Below are 17791 nucleotides of genomic sequence, written 5' to 3'. Positions count from 1 at the left end.
GTTTCCCGTGGCTCACCTTCGAGCTTGTCCAGGAAAACGCACGTGCGGTATGCTATACAGGGCCAAGTGCACATAAGCGGCGCGCTCAGAACCGCCCACGAGAACTCTTATAATGGTTCGGTAATGTTGAAAGTTGGGCTGGTTGGTAATTGATCATCATACCTTGCTGGTGAAGCAGCGCACTGACACGGACACAGAGAAGACACACAAGACGACACTCGCTGCGCTCGCAACTATTTTACTTTAGAACACATACTTCTTACTTCACACATAGTGTCAGTGCGCTGCTTCACCAGCAAGGTATGATGATCTTATACTGGCCACCGATGGCCTCGACTGCCCATGAAAATTGTTTCCTAGCTCTCGCAACTTCTGTAGAGATACGGCCCAGAGAATTCGAAATGTAGTTCTGGTCCAAGGGAAACAAACTGGCGGCCTCTTTCCGCTTAGTTTTCCTTGCGCCAGCACCACATTTCAAGCATCAACCATCTAGCCCAATATCGCATTCTGCCGGTTAACTCCATTTGGACATGACCTCGGGAGGGGCAGTCATCTGTAGCGTCACCTCCGTCACTGCGCATTATCATCACGTGCCTTACCCGCCGTGGTTGCTCAGTGGCTATGGTGTTGGGCTGCTGACCACGAGGTCACTGGATCGAATCCCGGCCATGGCGGCCGCATTTCGATGGAAGCGAAATGCGAAAACACTCGTGTACTTAGATTTAGGTGCACGTTAAAGAACCCCAGGTGGTCGAAATTTCCGGAGTCGTCCACTACGGCGTGCCTCATAATCAGAAAGTGGTTTTGGCACGTAAAACCCCATAATTAAATTTTTTTTCATCACATTCCTTCATCAGCGCTGCGCATGTCGTGTGGCTCGAGTCGTGAGCAGTGAAGAGACAATGCGCTTTCGTCTTCGGCCCGGCTGGATGGCGTAGCCGCCGCTGCGCTACACGATCCGCTCCACGGTCCGCTCCACGATCCGCTCCACGATCCGCTCCACGATCCGCTCCATGTACCGCTCCACGTTCCGCTTCACCTGTATGGACGATGCAGGGACGAAATGTAGTTTATTCGACTGCGCGGAAAGGCAATAGACGGGACCAATGGAAGGCGAGACCAACGGGACAGGCACGTGGCCATCATCCCTACGAAAGGCAGGGACCATGGCCATGCTGCGTGGGCATGCCATCGCCTCGTCCTCCATTTAAATTGTGCAGCTACTCAATTGTATTAAAGGTACAATATAGGGCTCCGTTATTTAAGCTATATATATTAGAAAACTATGCTTCTTCCAACCAAACGGCCACTGTAAGAACACGGTTTTGTAAAGCGAGAAAAGGCACAACTGGCTCGATGCGAGAGGCACAGCGTGGCATCTTTTTTTTTTTTTTTTCAACGTTAGAGGAGATGCGTGTCTCTCTCCAATCACTTCGTTGGAGTACGGAACGCGCTATAGCGTGAAGCCACAATCCGCCACAGCCCATAATCCGCTTACGCGCAATAGTTCACTAATTACTCGCTGTTTGGCTTTGCTATGAAATTTGAAACAGTTGAGCAGGGAGACATAATAACATGCTTCGTTACGCAGTCATGTTTTACTGATGTACCGGCGACTCGCACCAGTACGTGTAAAGGTGAGAAGGAAGATGAAGGGGAGACGGGTCAAGTAGATACTAAATATATTGAACGAAAAGTTAGCCGCTGTGTTTCGGGCGGGGCAATGGAGGTCACGTTTAAGGGCTACTTTCTACAGTTAACACCTTTGACAGGCAAACATTGGCACTACTCACGGTGGTAGCTAAGTGACTTCGACACTGCGCTATACTGTAAAATAATTTACACCCTTAAATGTGAAAAAGAGTGTAAATGTGTCTATAACTCACACCCTTAGGGTGCTATCTATATAATGGATACCCTAAGGGTGTGTCACAGAGTGCATGCCCGCGCTCCTCTCAAGATGGCCGCCATTGCCGCAGCAGCAGCAACGCCGCTTGAACGGCGATGGGGAAGCGAGCTTCCCATTGTCCCGAGCTCGCCAGACCGGTTTGGTCACGTGTGTCGCCTGAGCGCGGCGGAGGGACGAGGCGGCTTGGCGACCGGCAGAGCGGTTTGGAAGACGGAGCAGCGTGGCCGTGCACCGGGAGACAGCTGAAGATGTGGTCGGCAGGCTGAAACCTCCAGGCCGAAGTCTTCGCCGTTCGACCGACAGACGGTGCAAGTCCGTCAGGATCTTCGGCAGCGAGGTACCAGCAGCCCGACGCTCTTCAGACCGGGATCTCGACAAGCACGCCACAGTTAAGCCTCGTGTTCCAGCCCGCTCTCAAAACTTTCCGCCGCACTGTCTTTCTTTAATCGCGTTTAATCTTTCGTTTAATTATCCATCGAGTGTTGTTTCTTATATGTCCTGGTAGTTTAGTGTTTGCCCTATTTATTGCCGTGTATATTTTGTATTTGTGTCGCGTATTTTATTTGTTTTTCGCGAGTCTTAGGGGCTCCCACGTGGTGGGCTTAGTGTCGCGCGAGTGGCGTCAGGGCGTGCGTTGTGTGACCCGCACGCCTTCCGCGAACTAGAGCCCACTACTTGTAGTTGTATGTTCTTTTTCTTTCATGATGTCCCGCGCATGATTTCATTTTATTAAATTGAGTGTGTGTGTTGTACGACGTCGCCTCCCGTCTCATGCCTCTGGTTCACGGTCGATCAGGCGTGGACCTTATCGCCGGTCAGCAGTCGAACCCTCACTAAACGCACGCGGGGTGGGTTGGTTGTCACCCCATCCCCTCCGGTTCGGAGAGTGCGAATTACCTCACCATCAATCTTTGACAACTGGCGTCCGCGACAGGACTTGCTGACCACGATCTTCCGTGACCACGAGGTGTATAGCGGGGGGAACAGACGCGTATCGCCGAGAGCGGGAGAAGGCCAAGACATGGCTGATGGACTCCTCGAGGAATTGGAGCGCATCGTGGCCGTCGGGAGGCAGATGGGCCTTGAGGGGCCAGCGCTCCGGGAGTTTGTGCGCGACATGCGCTCCAAAGAAGAGGCGGATAGTCGCGAGCGCAGGAAAGCGCGAGAGCTGCGACAACGCGAGGCGGAGGAGTGCGATGCGGCACGGTCTTCCCAGCGCGTCCTCGAGTTAGAGAGGGAAATTGCGCTGTTGCGCGCGAGGGAGGGCCGTGTCGAGAGCATTCGGAACACAGAGTGCCTGCCGGGCTCGACCGTCGCCGCTGACCAACCTCATCCCTCTGGAGTGGGCCTTGCGCGGGTTCGTGTACAGCCCGTATCCTCCCTCGTGCCTAAGCCCTTCGGTGCCGGGGCCCTCGAAGCGAACGAGAGGCCGGTGCTTCGGGAATCAGGCGGTGTGGTGGGTGACGATGGTCAGAGGCTGGCCACGAAAAACGTCAGCCGCCGCGCAGGCAAATGGTGCCTACATCGCAAGCCGAGAGAGGCGGCGAAGTGTGTGGCGCGGCGGAGGCTGGCGAGTTACCACACACCGCGGGGGCGCGAGGTGCGGACCCTTGGCAGACACCAGAGGGTGAGGAAAAGGCCGCGCAAAATGGCGCAGAGGTCACGGAGGCGTCGACAGAGCTTGGCGGGCGCGGAGCGTTGCTCGTCGCCGCGAAAGAGAGCGCGAGCGATATATTCGGCTCATCGACGGCAGGTACCACTGAGCCGCGCCCTTCGTGGCACTCAGTTGCTCATGCGCTGTGCATGGGTGAGGACTAGGCAGGGGTCAGTGTACTACAAGCAGCGTGGCAAAAGCAGGCAGCCGAGGCGCGAAGCGGCATGTCGCTGCAGGGCGCATTTTGTGTCTCGCCACCTTTGCGCCGGGAGTGCTTGGGGGACGGCAGGAATGCGACCCCAGCGAGTACGACTGAAAAGAAGCAGGTATTGAGAAGGGAAGACGGCACGGCATTGATAATTTAGTTTTGTTAATAGTGCCTCGCTACATTTTTTTTTATGTTTCACTGCGTTGGTTGTTTGGTTTTCCTGCGCTTCAATACACTGATCTCTGATTTGTTTGTTTTCTTCTGTGTGTGTGTAATACGTGCTGCCTGTAAAGTGCGCGTACCGGCTCTGCCGTGGGTTGCGCCAGTCACAGGGCCCCAGGGGACAATACCGTATCGCATGTATTTTGGAGCTGGGGATTTTCGGGACCATGATTTTATCACAAGTTTTCTGTTCTTTTGCGTTTGAGCTGGGCTGTGGACTGCACTGACTGGCCGAGAGCGAGGCGGCGATATGCGCGCACAAGTGCCTTTGCGGAGGACTTCCCAAACCGTGACCCACACGACGACGTGATTGTGCGCGTGACCTTTGAATGCGTGGGGAGTGCGGTGTCCTTAAGGTGCGCGTGCATGACTATGTGTTAGTTTTGAATGTTATTAGAATAACATTCTTGTCGTCGGGGTGGTGTCACAGAGTGCATGCCCGCGCTCCTCTCAAGATGGCCGCCATTGCCGCAGCAGCAGCAACGCCGCTTGAACGGCGATGGGGAAGCGAGCTTCCCATTGTCCCGAGCTCGCCAGACCGGTTTGGTCACGTGTGTCGCCTGAGCGCGGCGGAGGGACGAGGCGGCTTGGCGACCGGCAGAGCGGTTTGGAAGACGGAGCAGCGTGGCCGTGCACCGGGAGACAGCTGAAGATGTGGTCGGCAGGCTGAAACCTCCAGGCCGAAGTCTTCGCCGTTCGACCGACAGACGGTGCAAGTCCGTCAGGATCTTCGGCAGCGAGGTACCAGCAGCCCGACGCTCTTCAGACCGGGATCTCGACAAGCACGCCACAGTTAAGCCTCGTGTTCCAGCCCGCTCTCAAAACTTTCCGCCGCACTGTCTTTCTTTAATCGCGTTTAATCTTTCGTTTAATTATCCATCGAGTGTTGTTTCTTATATGTCCTGGTAGTTTAGTGTTTGCCCTATTTATTGCCGTGTATATTTTGTATTTGTGTCGCGTATTTTATTTGTTTTTCGCGAGTCTTAGGGGCTCCCACGTGGTGGGCTTAGTGTCGCGCGAGTGGCGTCAGGGCGTGCGTTGTGTGACCCGCACGCCTTCCGCGAACTAGAGCCCACTACTTGTAGTTGTATGTTCTTTTTCTTTCATGATGTCCCGCGCATGATTTCATTTTATTAAATTGAGTGTGTGTGTTGTACGACGTCGCCTCCCGTCTCATGCCTCTGGTTCACGGTCGATCAGGCGTGGACCTTATCGCCGGTCAGCAGTCGAACCCTCACTAAACGCACGCGGGGTGGGTTGGTTGTCACCCCATCCCCTCCGGTTCGGAGAGTGCGAATTACCTCACCATCAATCTTTGACAGGGTGTCAGATATAGACACATTTACACCCTTTCTCACTTTTTAGGGTGTAAATTATATTACAGTGTACTGAGATCAGTCCGTGCGTTCGGTACCGGCGGTGGTGGCCGGATTTCGATGGGTACGAAATGCAAAAGCGCTATATGTGTGTACCTACATTTAGGCGCACGCTAACGAACCCCAGGTTGGCAAAATTATTCTTGAGTGCCCCACTACGGCGTGCCTCTTAATCAGGTAGCTGTTCTCGCACGTGAAACCCAGTATTTCGATTTCTTATTCCTCCCATTCCTTACGTCTATGCAGCGCTGAAACTTTGTCATCTTGACTGGAACAGCTTGTATTTGCGGACATTGTATTAAAGGTTGCGAGCGGTAAATGAATATTCAAACATTATAACCAAGAAATGAAATAAATTTTGCCATGTAAAATTTTCATGCACTTAGTAGCGACAGACGGAGCTCTCTTGTGTGTAAAGTGTGTACTTGTCCTCTTATACCAGAATTGGCATTGGCTAAAATATATTCATGCGCTCATGCCTATGTTTTACTTTCTCGCACCGTTGCATAGACATAGTCAAAAACTTTGGCGCACTACATAACAAAATTGTGTCAGACGCCGTTTTCTCGTATACTTCAGCCTCAACTGGATCGCAAGTGCTGGTCTACTGCGCGCCGTTTCTTAATGCTGTTCAAACAGATTTTTTCACACTTACCAGCTAAGTACTTCCGTGACTACACGATCGAGGACCCCTTCGCTGGGGCGTTTTGTATGCGCCGAGCGCTTCACAGCTCGTCTTACACGAGCGAAAGACGTCCTTGAGAGACGAACGCAGATGGAGTTCTCGAGGGCTTTCCTATTCAGGAAGTTCCGCAGCGTGCTCAAGTGCCCAGTTCTGCTCCTCCCGTGTATATAGCGCAGCTCGCCTACACATATCACGCCGAGAAGGTCGTACGAAAAGGGGGCAGTAGCAAAAGGCTTTCCTTCCGGGCACACACACTCCCTTTCCATTCGCGCGCATCCATCTTTCTCTCAAACAAGCACGCGCTTCCTTTGATTCGCTCCACCGAGCGGTGTTTATCAACAAGCCATGCGAGAGCTAGTGTTTTCGCAACCTCGCGCGAACGTCTATAACGTCTCAAGATGGCGCGCATTCGTAACGTGTACGCTTGCCTGCTCCGACGAGGGTGACCTTGCTCGGAGGGCCGTTGTTGCTGAGCTCAACCACGAGGCCTGTGCTCACAGAGAAAGCTTACGCGGTAGAACAGTTTGCAAGAGCGAACTCCTGCCTATACTCGACATCGGATTCATTACTAGCAAAGGCAGCCAACCAACGGCCGCCAGCTCTTGCGGACGGAGAGCTTTGCGAAATCGGCCTCAGATCTTAGGAAATAGAAAATGCCGCACTCGTGCGGGGAAAGGTAGGGTTAGGTACGGCGTGGCCCAACCCTACCTCGGGCACCACGCCCGGGGTACAGGGCACCCATACGGACGTGCTGCGCGCTTTTGGATTGCCTTGTTTAGCCCTGCCTTTCTCCGTACGAGTGCAGCGTTGACGATTCCTCAAGATCAGGGGGCGAATTTTACAACGGCCTCAGAGAGTGGTTCCGCCGCACCGTCCGATCTCGGAGGCCACGAGCCAGCTTGCTACAAAAGTCAGTGGAGCCAGCTTGCTACATATATCAGTGGAGCAAACTCCGGCGCAGCGATCGTTCAGCAAACATTGTCTGACGGGTCGTACATAGATACGCCTAATGTTCGTGTTCGCGTTTGCATTTTAACGCTATCGAAATGCCGCCGCCTCACCAAGGTTAGAACCCGCGTCCTCGACCTCAATCCGCGCAACGCCAAGACCACTGGGCTACCCATGGCGGGTTAGGGTGTACAATTTCTTTTAAATAGCGCATTCCCGACCCGCCGTGGTTGCTCAGTGGTTGTGGTGTTAGGCTGCTTAGCACAAGGTCGCGGGATCGAATCCCGGACACGGCGGCCGAATTTCGATGGGGGCGAAATGCGAAAACACCCGTGTACTTAGATTTAGGTGCACGTTAAAGAACCCCAGGTGGTCAAAATTTCCGGAGCCCTCCACTACGGCGTGCCTCATAACCAGCAATTGGTTCTGGCACGTAAAACCACATAATTTAATTTTAATAGCGCATTCCCGCTTTATTGGGCACAAGCGCAATAAACTTACTCCATCTGGGAGTACAAACACTCTCTAAAAGGAGACGTGTATATATATATATATATATATATATATATATATATATATATATATATATATATATATATATATATATATATATATATATACATACATATATATATATACACCCCCATGTCATACCCCACATTGGGGCCTTTGAGGTAATAAATTATATATATATATATATATATATATATATATATATATATATATATATATATATATATATGGAACAAGCAGTTAGACCCGCACACAGAAGTTTCTATAACTCCTGTGATGGTGAGGCAGACGCAGATTGTGACATGGACGTGAATGGTGACGCAGCTTGTGGCGCAGACGTTCGAAACTAGCGATGTCCTCAAGAGAGGCGCCGCCGCACACAAATGACTCGAGCAGGAGGGATACGTTACTGACTTGGCACAGGAAAAGGAGAGTAGTATTCACGAAGAGAAGACAACACAAGAAAGAAAGTAAGAAAGAAAGAAGGGAGAGTGTGAACGTGACAAACTCACTACTCCGCCGAAGCAAGGCCAGCGGCCTGTCTGAGTCCCAGATTCCGCTTCCTTGTTTGCATACGTTAAACCTCCCATTTGTTTTTTCTTGCTCTCCCACTTCGCGCCGGCAGCAGTTCCAACCACGTGACTGCGGCGGCATCATGTCTTTCTGATCACTCCGGAGTCGAAGGGGTGCCTTTTAATCGCGTGCAACAACGAGTCCGCCTGTCTCGAACTTCACTTTGTTTTTCTTGACACATGCTCCTGGTGTTCCTTTCACGTCACTCAGCCTCGATAAATAAGCGCAGCACAGCTAAGGCTACAGCGGGTATCAGTTTAAACAAAGGGCTCTATTAAGGAAGCTGCGCGTAACTTTGGCGGTGAGTTGCAGCGTCTTTGACTGGCCGTTGCAGAACACTCGGACAGCGCTTCAAAAGGCCGTGTAAGACAGAAAGGAAGATATCGTTCGAGTATAGCGGGGCTGTGATGGCAATAATGAAGGCGCATTATCACCTAAGTGTCCCGATTAATGCCGTATTACTAGAGGGTTCTAGATTGGGGGAGTGGGTCCAGCGGACGCCTTGGCAAGCGCCGAGGATGATGCAAAAAGCGCTGAAATTGCGGCGGCGCTCCCGTCGCCTTACCCTGCAGCTCCGGCTGTTTCGGCAGCGCCCATTGGCTGAGGCGAGCTCACGGGCTCAGTAGCTGTCGTCTGCTCGACGCAGCGTCGTTGTGCGTCATTTCCGTTGTTTCCGTCTCTCTTTCTCCATGTTAATTACTGCAGATCAATGGGGAATAAAATCAGTGTTTTTATTATTAAGTATCAGAACTAGATGCAGCAGACTGAAGCACTTGTCAAAGCTCCATGGTGCTGCGGTAGGGTCTCTGACGCGACAAGCGCCCGGCTGGCGCGGGGCCGCTCATTAAGGTGAAGGCGATGGTGGCGCCATCAGCTTTTCAGTAAAAGAAAGCTTCAGCGGTGAGGCCGCGCTATATCCACTCCCCCTATCTGATAAAGTCTAGTATTACTAAAGCTGAACACGACAGACATTCACAGGAAGATGAGGGCATTAAGTGAATAATAACGCCCGAACAAGGAATAACACTGGAGCTGCAGCTTTCAAACCTGTTTTTCGTGACTTTTGTTGCACCTGATTGATTATCACATACTGGTCCCGTTTAGCGTACCACAACTCCGGAGTTCCTCACTACGGCGTGCCTCTTAATCACATCGTGGTTTTGGTACGTGAAAATCCATGATTTAATTTTATTTTTTTACACCTAACATTTTTCGTTCCATCGCTATTCGCGTGGTCCTTAACTTGATGTCGATCTTCTTTGTCAACATCCAAGTTTCTGCAACATATATTAATACCGGTAGAATGCGATGATTGTGCACTTTTCAACGAAAGTGATAAGCTCGCAGTCAGGATTTGCTAATGCCTGCAGTATGAACTCCAACCCATTTTTATTCCGCTGTAAGTTTCCTTCTCATGATCAGGCTCACCATGTGACCAATTAACCTAGACGAACATACTGTTGCACATATTCTAGCGGCTTACTGGCGATCATGAATTCCTGTTCCCTTGCCAGGCCGTTGAACATTACCTTTATGTTCTGCATATTAATATTCAACCCCGCTCTTACACTTTCTCTGTTGAGGCCCTCAATCATTTCTTGCAATTCGTCACCGTTGTTGCTGAACAGGATAATGTCATCTTCAACTCGACCGTTGCTGAGACATTCGCCGTTGATCCTCGCTCCTAAGCCTTCTAATTCTAATAGCTTGAATACTTCTTCTAAGCGTCCAGTGTATAGCATTGGAGAGATTGTGTCTCCTGGCCTGCCCTGCGTTATACTGCGTCGTAAATATTTGAATAAACATTAATACAAATTTTCGTTGACAGGATTCGAGCACAGGGCCCCGTGCGCCGGAGCCCGATGAGGAAACCATTGTGCCGCGGATGCATGGACAAGCGGAACCATTGCAATGAGCAGTGATTACGCATGTTCACAGAGTATTGTTCCCTTAGGCATTAAAAAAATGTATACATTGCTTTGATATTAGGCCAATGGAGGCTGATAAAGCGTATTAAAGGAACCCACAGGAACCTCGGAAGCGCGTATCAAACGAAACCATAAGAACGTCTGAAGCCTCAAGCAAGATCAGACAAATCCATGTAATAACCATCACTCCCTAGTGGCTGAACGATCCCAGCACCAGGGTTCCCTCTAGTAATTATGTTAGGAAACTCTGTTACATGATCTTCATATACTAGGATAATGTAACCGTCTCTTCGTGTTTGCTATAGTAGAATCCGCTTTGCCTAAACACAGAGTTGAATATATAACAACCTGCGTCGAGTTGGCACGTTGCTGCTGCATCCATAATTTTTACTCTCGTCTCGTCGTATAGGAGGTGCCCAACTCCGCGCTCCAGTGACTGCTTTCGCTGGGTATCGGTAGCTGATCTCGAAGACCATGTTTTCGCTGAGTGCGGGTGCCGGAAGCGATTGTGGAGCCTGAATGACGTCATAAGTGCCACGCTTTTGACGAAACGCACTTCGCGGGGGCTTATCGTCCGTGGCGACACAATGGTCTACGTCAAAGTATTGTTAGTTTCCTCGAAGGCTGACGGCTGGAATATGTCTAAACCACTTCCGTACACTTCTGGCGGCATGTGACTAGACTGCATATCTGGGATGAATGGTTTAGGTAATCCCCTCCGAGTTTATCGCCGAAATGATTGAAAACACTATGCCACGCAATAGGCAAGGGGTCTCGGGTGGACATAGCTGTGCGTCCGGCAAAGCGGCGGTTTCTAAGCGGCCAGTCTCCTTAGCTGTTTTCTCAATTTATCTCACCGCCAGAATTTGACCCCATTTTCGGGCTTGTGCACGTCCATGCCAACTGACGGCCGGGCAACTGCGCTCAATGTGGCTGCGGTTCACCGCGTACATGGACCATCAACGGCTGGTCTTTTTCAACACCCGCATTAATCAAGAGCCCGCGAGATCAAACAACCAAACAAAGAAGCAAAAAAGAAGCAGGCCCACGAAAGACAGCTTCATCTGGCGGACACTCCCGAGGAAGACAGGAAAGTAGGAAGTCCCGAACGGCCTCCACCAATCGCCAGCCAGTGGTACGCTGCAATTGATTTGAAGCGTTCCATCGGCAGATGTGATCTAGCTATTGGGACAGAAAAAAAAAGAGAAAGACGGAGAAAAGCATTACGGTGCTCCTATTTCACCACCCCCAGCTTCTTCACACACACACCACTTCGGCAGAAGTCGTGGCCGTTGGCCCCGGCCTTATATATTTTCTTTTGTCATTCGCTGCCCTCGTACCGCTCACGGGCATTTGGGACGGACACTTACTCTGTCACGCGCCACGCCCCCTGCTTCTCACGCGAAGCCACGCCAGGAACTGGGGGGAAAAAAAGCCGATGGCGGGGGTAAATGGGTCGGCGATTAAATGGTCTCTCTTCGAAGAAGGGTCCGGGCAGCGGGCGGGTGGCAATCGGTAGCCGGCTTTTGCTGTCCCACGCTGCCACTGTCCTCCATGTTCTTTTCTTTTCTTTTACTTCTCTGCCTTGTTTGCCGGCAATTTCGGCTGTCCATCTTGAGCTCCGAGGGAAGATGACAGGGTTAGGGCGCCGAGGCCCAGCTGTTAGTGGCGCGGTGGTGCTCACTTTATTGTTTGCTGTATACCATTATTAAGACAAGGGGTCCCTCAATCAACGTGTCTTTTTTTTTTACTTCTTCCGCTGTTTGTGACGTTGGCCAATCCTGCAGGCACAGAAATTGTCCACGAATTGTCGTCTCCTGGGCGACCCTCGGCTCGTTGGCGCAAATTGCGTCTAACAACAACTTACGTAATGGCGGTAAACAGGATGGCCGCGGCACCCCGGAAGAGAATCATATTTCTGCTAATGCGGCGAAACCAATTCGAACTCGGTCGCTTTGGACGCCCCCGCCCCCCCCCCCCCCCAAGAAAAAGAAGAAGAAAAAGAAAAAAGAAGGGTCATTCGTGAAGAAAATTAATCCTGAAACTTCGTTATATCGACAGCCGTATTGATTATAACATGGCGCAACTTCCGCCGTCCGCCGCTGCTGCGAAGCTTGGCTGGCGAAAATTATCTTCTTATACACCTCCGATTCCTTAGTCTCTTCTCTATAACCTCCGTAGTAGTTCACTGACTAAGGCGTTCTCTCAGTGAGCACGAGGTCGAATGTTCGACTCCCGGCAGCAGCCACGGCATTTTCATGGGGATCTACATGCAATATTGTTCGTGGACTTTAGGTATACACGTTTAAAGAAGCCTGATTGCGGTCAAACATAACCCGGACGATCCAGTTGTCAAAATACCCCAGTTCTTCAGTTTCGAACCCACAAGTAGGTTCTTTTTTAAAGCATTTTAATCGTCTCTGATTATGTCCCTGGTCTCTCTATTTCTGGTTGCCTTCTGATCACTTGTCGATCTCTCGCCACAGTAGCAAGCGGTGGCGTAGCCCGTCATACCGTGCACACTCCCGGCGGCTACAAATCTTTCGCGTCTTAACAGTCTCTCTTCATCCCCATACCCACTTCCCCTGGTGCAGGGTAGCAAACCGGACATGCGTCTGGTTCACCTCCCTGCCTTTACTGTCTTCTCTCTCTCTCTCACTCTCTCTTCGCGTCTTAACGAACTCTTTCCCGCGCAAATAAGGCGCGCGCTAAGTTGAGGGGTCCGTGGGGCTATACGGCAAGAATTGTGGACGGCCGAAAACTCCATGGGGAGTGGCGCAGACGATTCAGATGTGCTGGTGTATTTCACGCAGTGGTACTCGACCCTTTCTAACTTAATTCGGTTTCACCGCGGCAGGTGAGCGCCCTACGCTGTGAGCTACGCCCAAATCGACGCCGTAGAATACCGTAGAAGCTAGCGTTTTAGGCGCGCCTCTTTGTTACCCTCTACATCACTATCATTTTTTTTCATTATTTGCCGAGGAAAGTCAGAAGAGAGAGAGAGAAGGAAAGGCAAGGAGGTTCACCAGACTGTGTCAGTTTGCTACCCTACACGTGGGGAGGGGTATGGGGAGTGAGAGAGAGAATATGAGTCTATACCGCACTTTCACATGCACTAAGTTAGGTGCAGGATGTATATTATCAGGCACTCAAGAAGGAAAAGCAGAGGGGTTATAGCTAGACTTCACCTTAGAGCGAAAAGAATCGGTCATTCAGCGAACGAATGAACGCATGAATGAATTGATCATTGATTTAATTATGCAATGAATCGATACAAAATTAGTTTTGGTTATGCAAATACGTACGAAACACTCTCGACCAATGGCTTACGCGGCTAATGCCAGGTGCAATACAGAAAGTTACGTATAGGTCAAAGCCACGCTAGCCCACATCCACTCAACGAGTAAAAAAAAACATTGTTCAAAACAAACAAGCACTAAGTAAGTGCCACAGAGTTGTGAAGCTTTAATTGGACAAAAGCGTTTACTTGCAAGGTCAAAGTTTATGGTGACCTTTCATTTTAAGAGCCACCGCGTACCACTTTATCCTGCCCAAGAACTCGTAATAATTGTTCATCATATACAGAGCTGCTGTCAGAAGGTTTTAAATTGCTGTACATTTAAGGCGAAAGCCTTAGATGTCTATGTTTCAAGGTCGCGTTGTGAGGTACAGTAAATACTACGTGCTCCAAGAAAGGCCAGAAGCGAACCAAAGGATGTCCAGCCGTGCGTAAGAGATTAATAATTAGCAAAGTTGATGAATGATTGATTAGTTATTGAATTATGATGGATTAATGACGATTAAGGTGGATTAACGTCACTTAAGGTGGATTAGGGAGGATTTAGCTGAATTAAGGTGAATTACAGTAGTATTTACAAGGCTTTCGCGTCTCTGAGGCAAGAAGTAAGGACACCTGGGAATTTTTTCTTATATGCAGGGGGAAAAAGGTGCAATTTTTGTAGGAACAACCGACGCCAACAAACAATAAAGTCAAGCAAATCATAGCAGAAGTTAACTGTATGCGTGTTTTCTTGTTTAGTTCAAAAATATCCTTAGTCAAAAGGGGGAAGACAAAAGCCGTCGAATAGACAACCTGCCACATTTGCAACTTCCACGCGATGCGTGCAAAATGTCACGGCAGCTGTCCTCCCCATCTACTTTCTTGTATTCGCGTACGTGTACCACACTAACTTAGCCGATGTTTTAGTTGAAATCAATAGGGGAAAAAAATGGGAGTTGTGCAAACCAGTTAATGAATGGGGGGGGGGGGGGGGGGGCGTGGCCCATGGTCTATTAGTGTTACAAAATGAGTGCCAAGGAAAAAGAAAACGCTGTCGAGGACGGCAGTTCATTAAGCGGTGTGATGGAAGAGGAAACAAATTGCAGGCATAGGCTGGTGTGAGCCGCCGCAAGACAGGGATAATTGGATGTCGTTATAAAGGAAGCCCTCCCCAAGCAGTGGAGGTAGAATACTTTGGCGGTACTTAGGTATGTTAGGAGGCGCCATTCACGGCGGGTTTTAGACCCCCTGGCGACCATGTGTTTCTGTTTCTTTTTTTCATTTCCATTTTCATTCTGCCTTCAGGTTAGCCAAGCAACGATGAATATTTTGTCCTATGGTTCACAATAGGTACATTTTCTTGATGTGTACAGAGGTGACGAACGGGCCCCGTGCGTCGAGCTCTTTTATGTGGCTTTCTTGTTGTACCTAGCAGTAACATTCACTTGTCAAATGGTCGAACTCTGCGGCATAACTGCTGCCAGCTGGATAGTTCTATGTATTTAAATACTTAACATTTCTGCATTAGCGTGCCAAAACTATGAACTGGTTCTGAAGCACGCCATGGTGGATTAATTGTGGGTTCATTTCGACCATCTGGGGTTCTTTAATGGGCACCCAATGCGTGGTGTATGGGAGTCCTCTCTTTTTTTTTTTTTTCTTTGCATTTCGCCATTATCGCAATGGCGCCGCCACGGCCGGGATTTGATCCCGCGACCTCGTGCTTAGCAGCGAAACGCCAAAACCACCACGCCACCACGGCGAGTATACCTAATTATACTGTAATAAATATCCTTGTTTTATGTATGTGCATCTACGTATGACTATTCGGTCTTCCACTTGACATTCGATATACTTACCAAATTCGTATTCGATTCGTTTTCGAGAAAACTTCATATTCGCCCTCCTCTAATTTAAAGGTTCATTAACAAGAATATTAACGCGAGCTTAATCAGTAAAGTGGGCTGTTGCAATAGCCATATCTGTCACTTCTATGGTGACGGTAGACTTGGCCAATCAAACATGATGCCAGAAACGAAAGTCTGGGGGCAACGCCGCCGCGAATCTCCCGAGCCTACTTGTTGTGACGTCATAGCTTTTTGACAGTGAATACTGCAGTCTAGTTAACTATATATTGCTAAATAGTGATTGCCTTGGATTCTGAAGAAACCGGGGACTCAACCGCGAGCAAGTTTAGAGGACTCTCATGCTCCAAAAATATTCCAAGTACGAGTACACTCTGAAATTTGTGACGCGCGGCCTACCGGCGGTGAGGTTTCAGCGGAAAACTCAGTGAAGGATAGCTTGGTATTCATTTTCTACAGTAGTAACTGACCTTCTCCCGCATAAATAATGAAAACGGGTAAATGAATGTGTCTTACCTGTGTATTTTGATTCAGTGTTGCTCTTAAGTTTAAGATCCCTTTAATTGCCCGATGTTTGATATTATTACGATAAGGGGATGAGGACACAGGAAGAAACTGGTGAGCAAACACAGGGGGATGACTCAAGCGATGCGCTACTGACAGACCTACTGAGATGGGCTGCTGGGGACACCGCGTACTCCGACTCGCGACGTAAACCTTGTGGAGACGCGACTCGACGCGGCGACCTAGTCATTTATGTAATCATTTTGTAATGTGTGTGTGTGTGTGTGTGTGTGTGTGTGTGTGTGTGTGTGTGTGTGTGTGTGTGTGTGTGTGTGTGTGTGTGTGTGTGTGTGTGTGTGTGTGTGTGTGTGTTTTGCATTTACCTTGTTCTTTGCTTCATGTACATTTCTACCCAGTGCGCCGTGTCGTCTGTTCTCTTAGTCGCGTTTTCGTGTTATCAGCCATAGCATGTCGTGCCAACAAACCTACCCAACAGCCATATTGCAGAACACCTTGTAGGTGGCGTCCAGAACATGGCGCTCATGATGTGTTTCCGGATCTGCAATCACTTCCGCTCATACAGTCAGCAAAAGCATGGCCTCTGAGACCGGCTTCTGCGGCCGAGGTAGAGACGTCGCTGAGGCTTGTGAGTGTTGTGCTGTGACGTCCGATCAACCTCCACGATTGGACCGCGTTTCAAACCACGTTGAAACCCCTTGGAGACACATATCGTGCACTGATATTAGGTCTATTCGATTAGCCTGCACTTTTTGCTCGAGTCCACTGCACGATTTGAAATTCGTGCAGTGTCACTTCAAAAGTGCAGTCGCAGCGCGACCCTAGGGCTTTCCTGAAACGAACACAAGAGTACCTATGTGGCGCAAGTCGCGCACGCCTTTCGCCTCTGGCGTTGCTCAGCGTGTGCCATGATTGCATCAGGAATGCCCGTCTTTGTCAGATACGCGGCTGCAGTGTCGTGAGGACAACTCACATTGTGTCTTTACCAGCACCCTGAGAACAAAAATGAACAGCATAATGGTACATACTTTCAATGCTGGCGCATAAGCTAGTGAGACCCACGTACAAAAGATCCGTGTGCCTACTTTGAATTCCATTTCAAGCGCATTTTCCGCCTGTCTCGGAACTCGCTCGAGGGCCAGGTGGACACGAGTGCCGTCGTTGCCGATTGGCGGCGCAATTTCTGTCTGAAGCGCGGGTATTTTTTTCTTGCAGCATCGTCTGCTGCCGTAGGACCGGAGAAATCGTCTGCTTCAATTCGTCGCTGCGCGACATCGGCACTGACAATCACAGCGGTGCGAAAAGTTCAGGAACTGGGCCTCAAATTTTCCTGCATTTTTTTTTTTAACGAGCGGTACCCTGCAGAGGTGCCACGCTCGCACCGTTGACACTAACGGTGAAGTGCAGCACTGCCTGAACAAGTTCATCCAGTGCAGACGAGCCGAACGCGTCAGTTGTGCTTTCTTCTCCCATGTCTTACTGGCGTAGACGATTCTTCAACGTGTCTTCGTAGCCATTCGGTGACACTTTGCACACAGGGTGGTCAACTCAGGAATAGATAGGTTTGAGAAAAAAAGTAGGATATACATTGACTGCAGCGATGGCCGATTATCGGCTCGCTCCCTCCTCTCTCATATCTACACACTCATATAAGTACTCTTGCCAATTGGGGTGGTACCTTCGTATTAACTCTCCGCGCTCAAATTCTCTTAATCAGTTCTTTTTTCTATTTTGCTTTTTTTCCCCAGCAGGTGGGACCGTCAACGATACATACTGTTGCGTTTCGCCTGCGACACGTGGTTTTGCCGGCGCGACTGCGGCGGGGCGGCAGACATTTTGGCCCGATCGTCGTCGCCGCAACACTCATCGCCAGGTGTTTCCAGGCGCGTCTGCGGCGATGCGACCGCCTAGGGATCTCGTTCCAGTCATTGTGCCCGAAACAGGCGATGCCAAAGCAGGGATCTCATTCCAGTTATTGGGCCCGAAACAGGCGATGCCAAAGCAGGGATCTCGTTCCAGTCATTGTGCCCGAAACAGGCGATGCCAAAGCAGGGACCATCTTCTCGTTACAGTCATTGTGTCCGACCGGCAGCGCCACGACAGGGTGC

At 50.0% G+C, this 17791-nt stretch overlaps 1 protein-coding gene across 1 annotated transcript in view; it reads right to left on the bottom strand.

Moving 5' to 3' along the window:
* Positions 1 to 826: 826 nt before the first annotated feature.
* The window catches only part of LOC142588053 (uncharacterized), a 52996-nt gene continuing 36031 nt past the window's right edge, over positions 827 to 17791 (bottom strand). The window contains exon 4 of the transcript XR_012829663.1: positions 827 to 1039. The gene's annotated coding sequence lies outside the window, so the exon portion shown is untranslated. The remainder of the gene's footprint in view (positions 1040 to 17791) is intronic.

The sequence above is a fragment of the Dermacentor variabilis genome, chromosome 7, assembly GCF_050947875.1.
Source record: "Dermacentor variabilis isolate Ectoservices chromosome 7, ASM5094787v1, whole genome shotgun sequence".
Lineage (NCBI taxonomy): Eukaryota > Metazoa > Arthropoda > Arachnida > Ixodida > Ixodidae > Dermacentor > Dermacentor variabilis.
The sequence above is the reverse complement of the archived record's forward strand: the minus strand, read 5'-3'. Positions and strand labels throughout refer to the sequence as shown.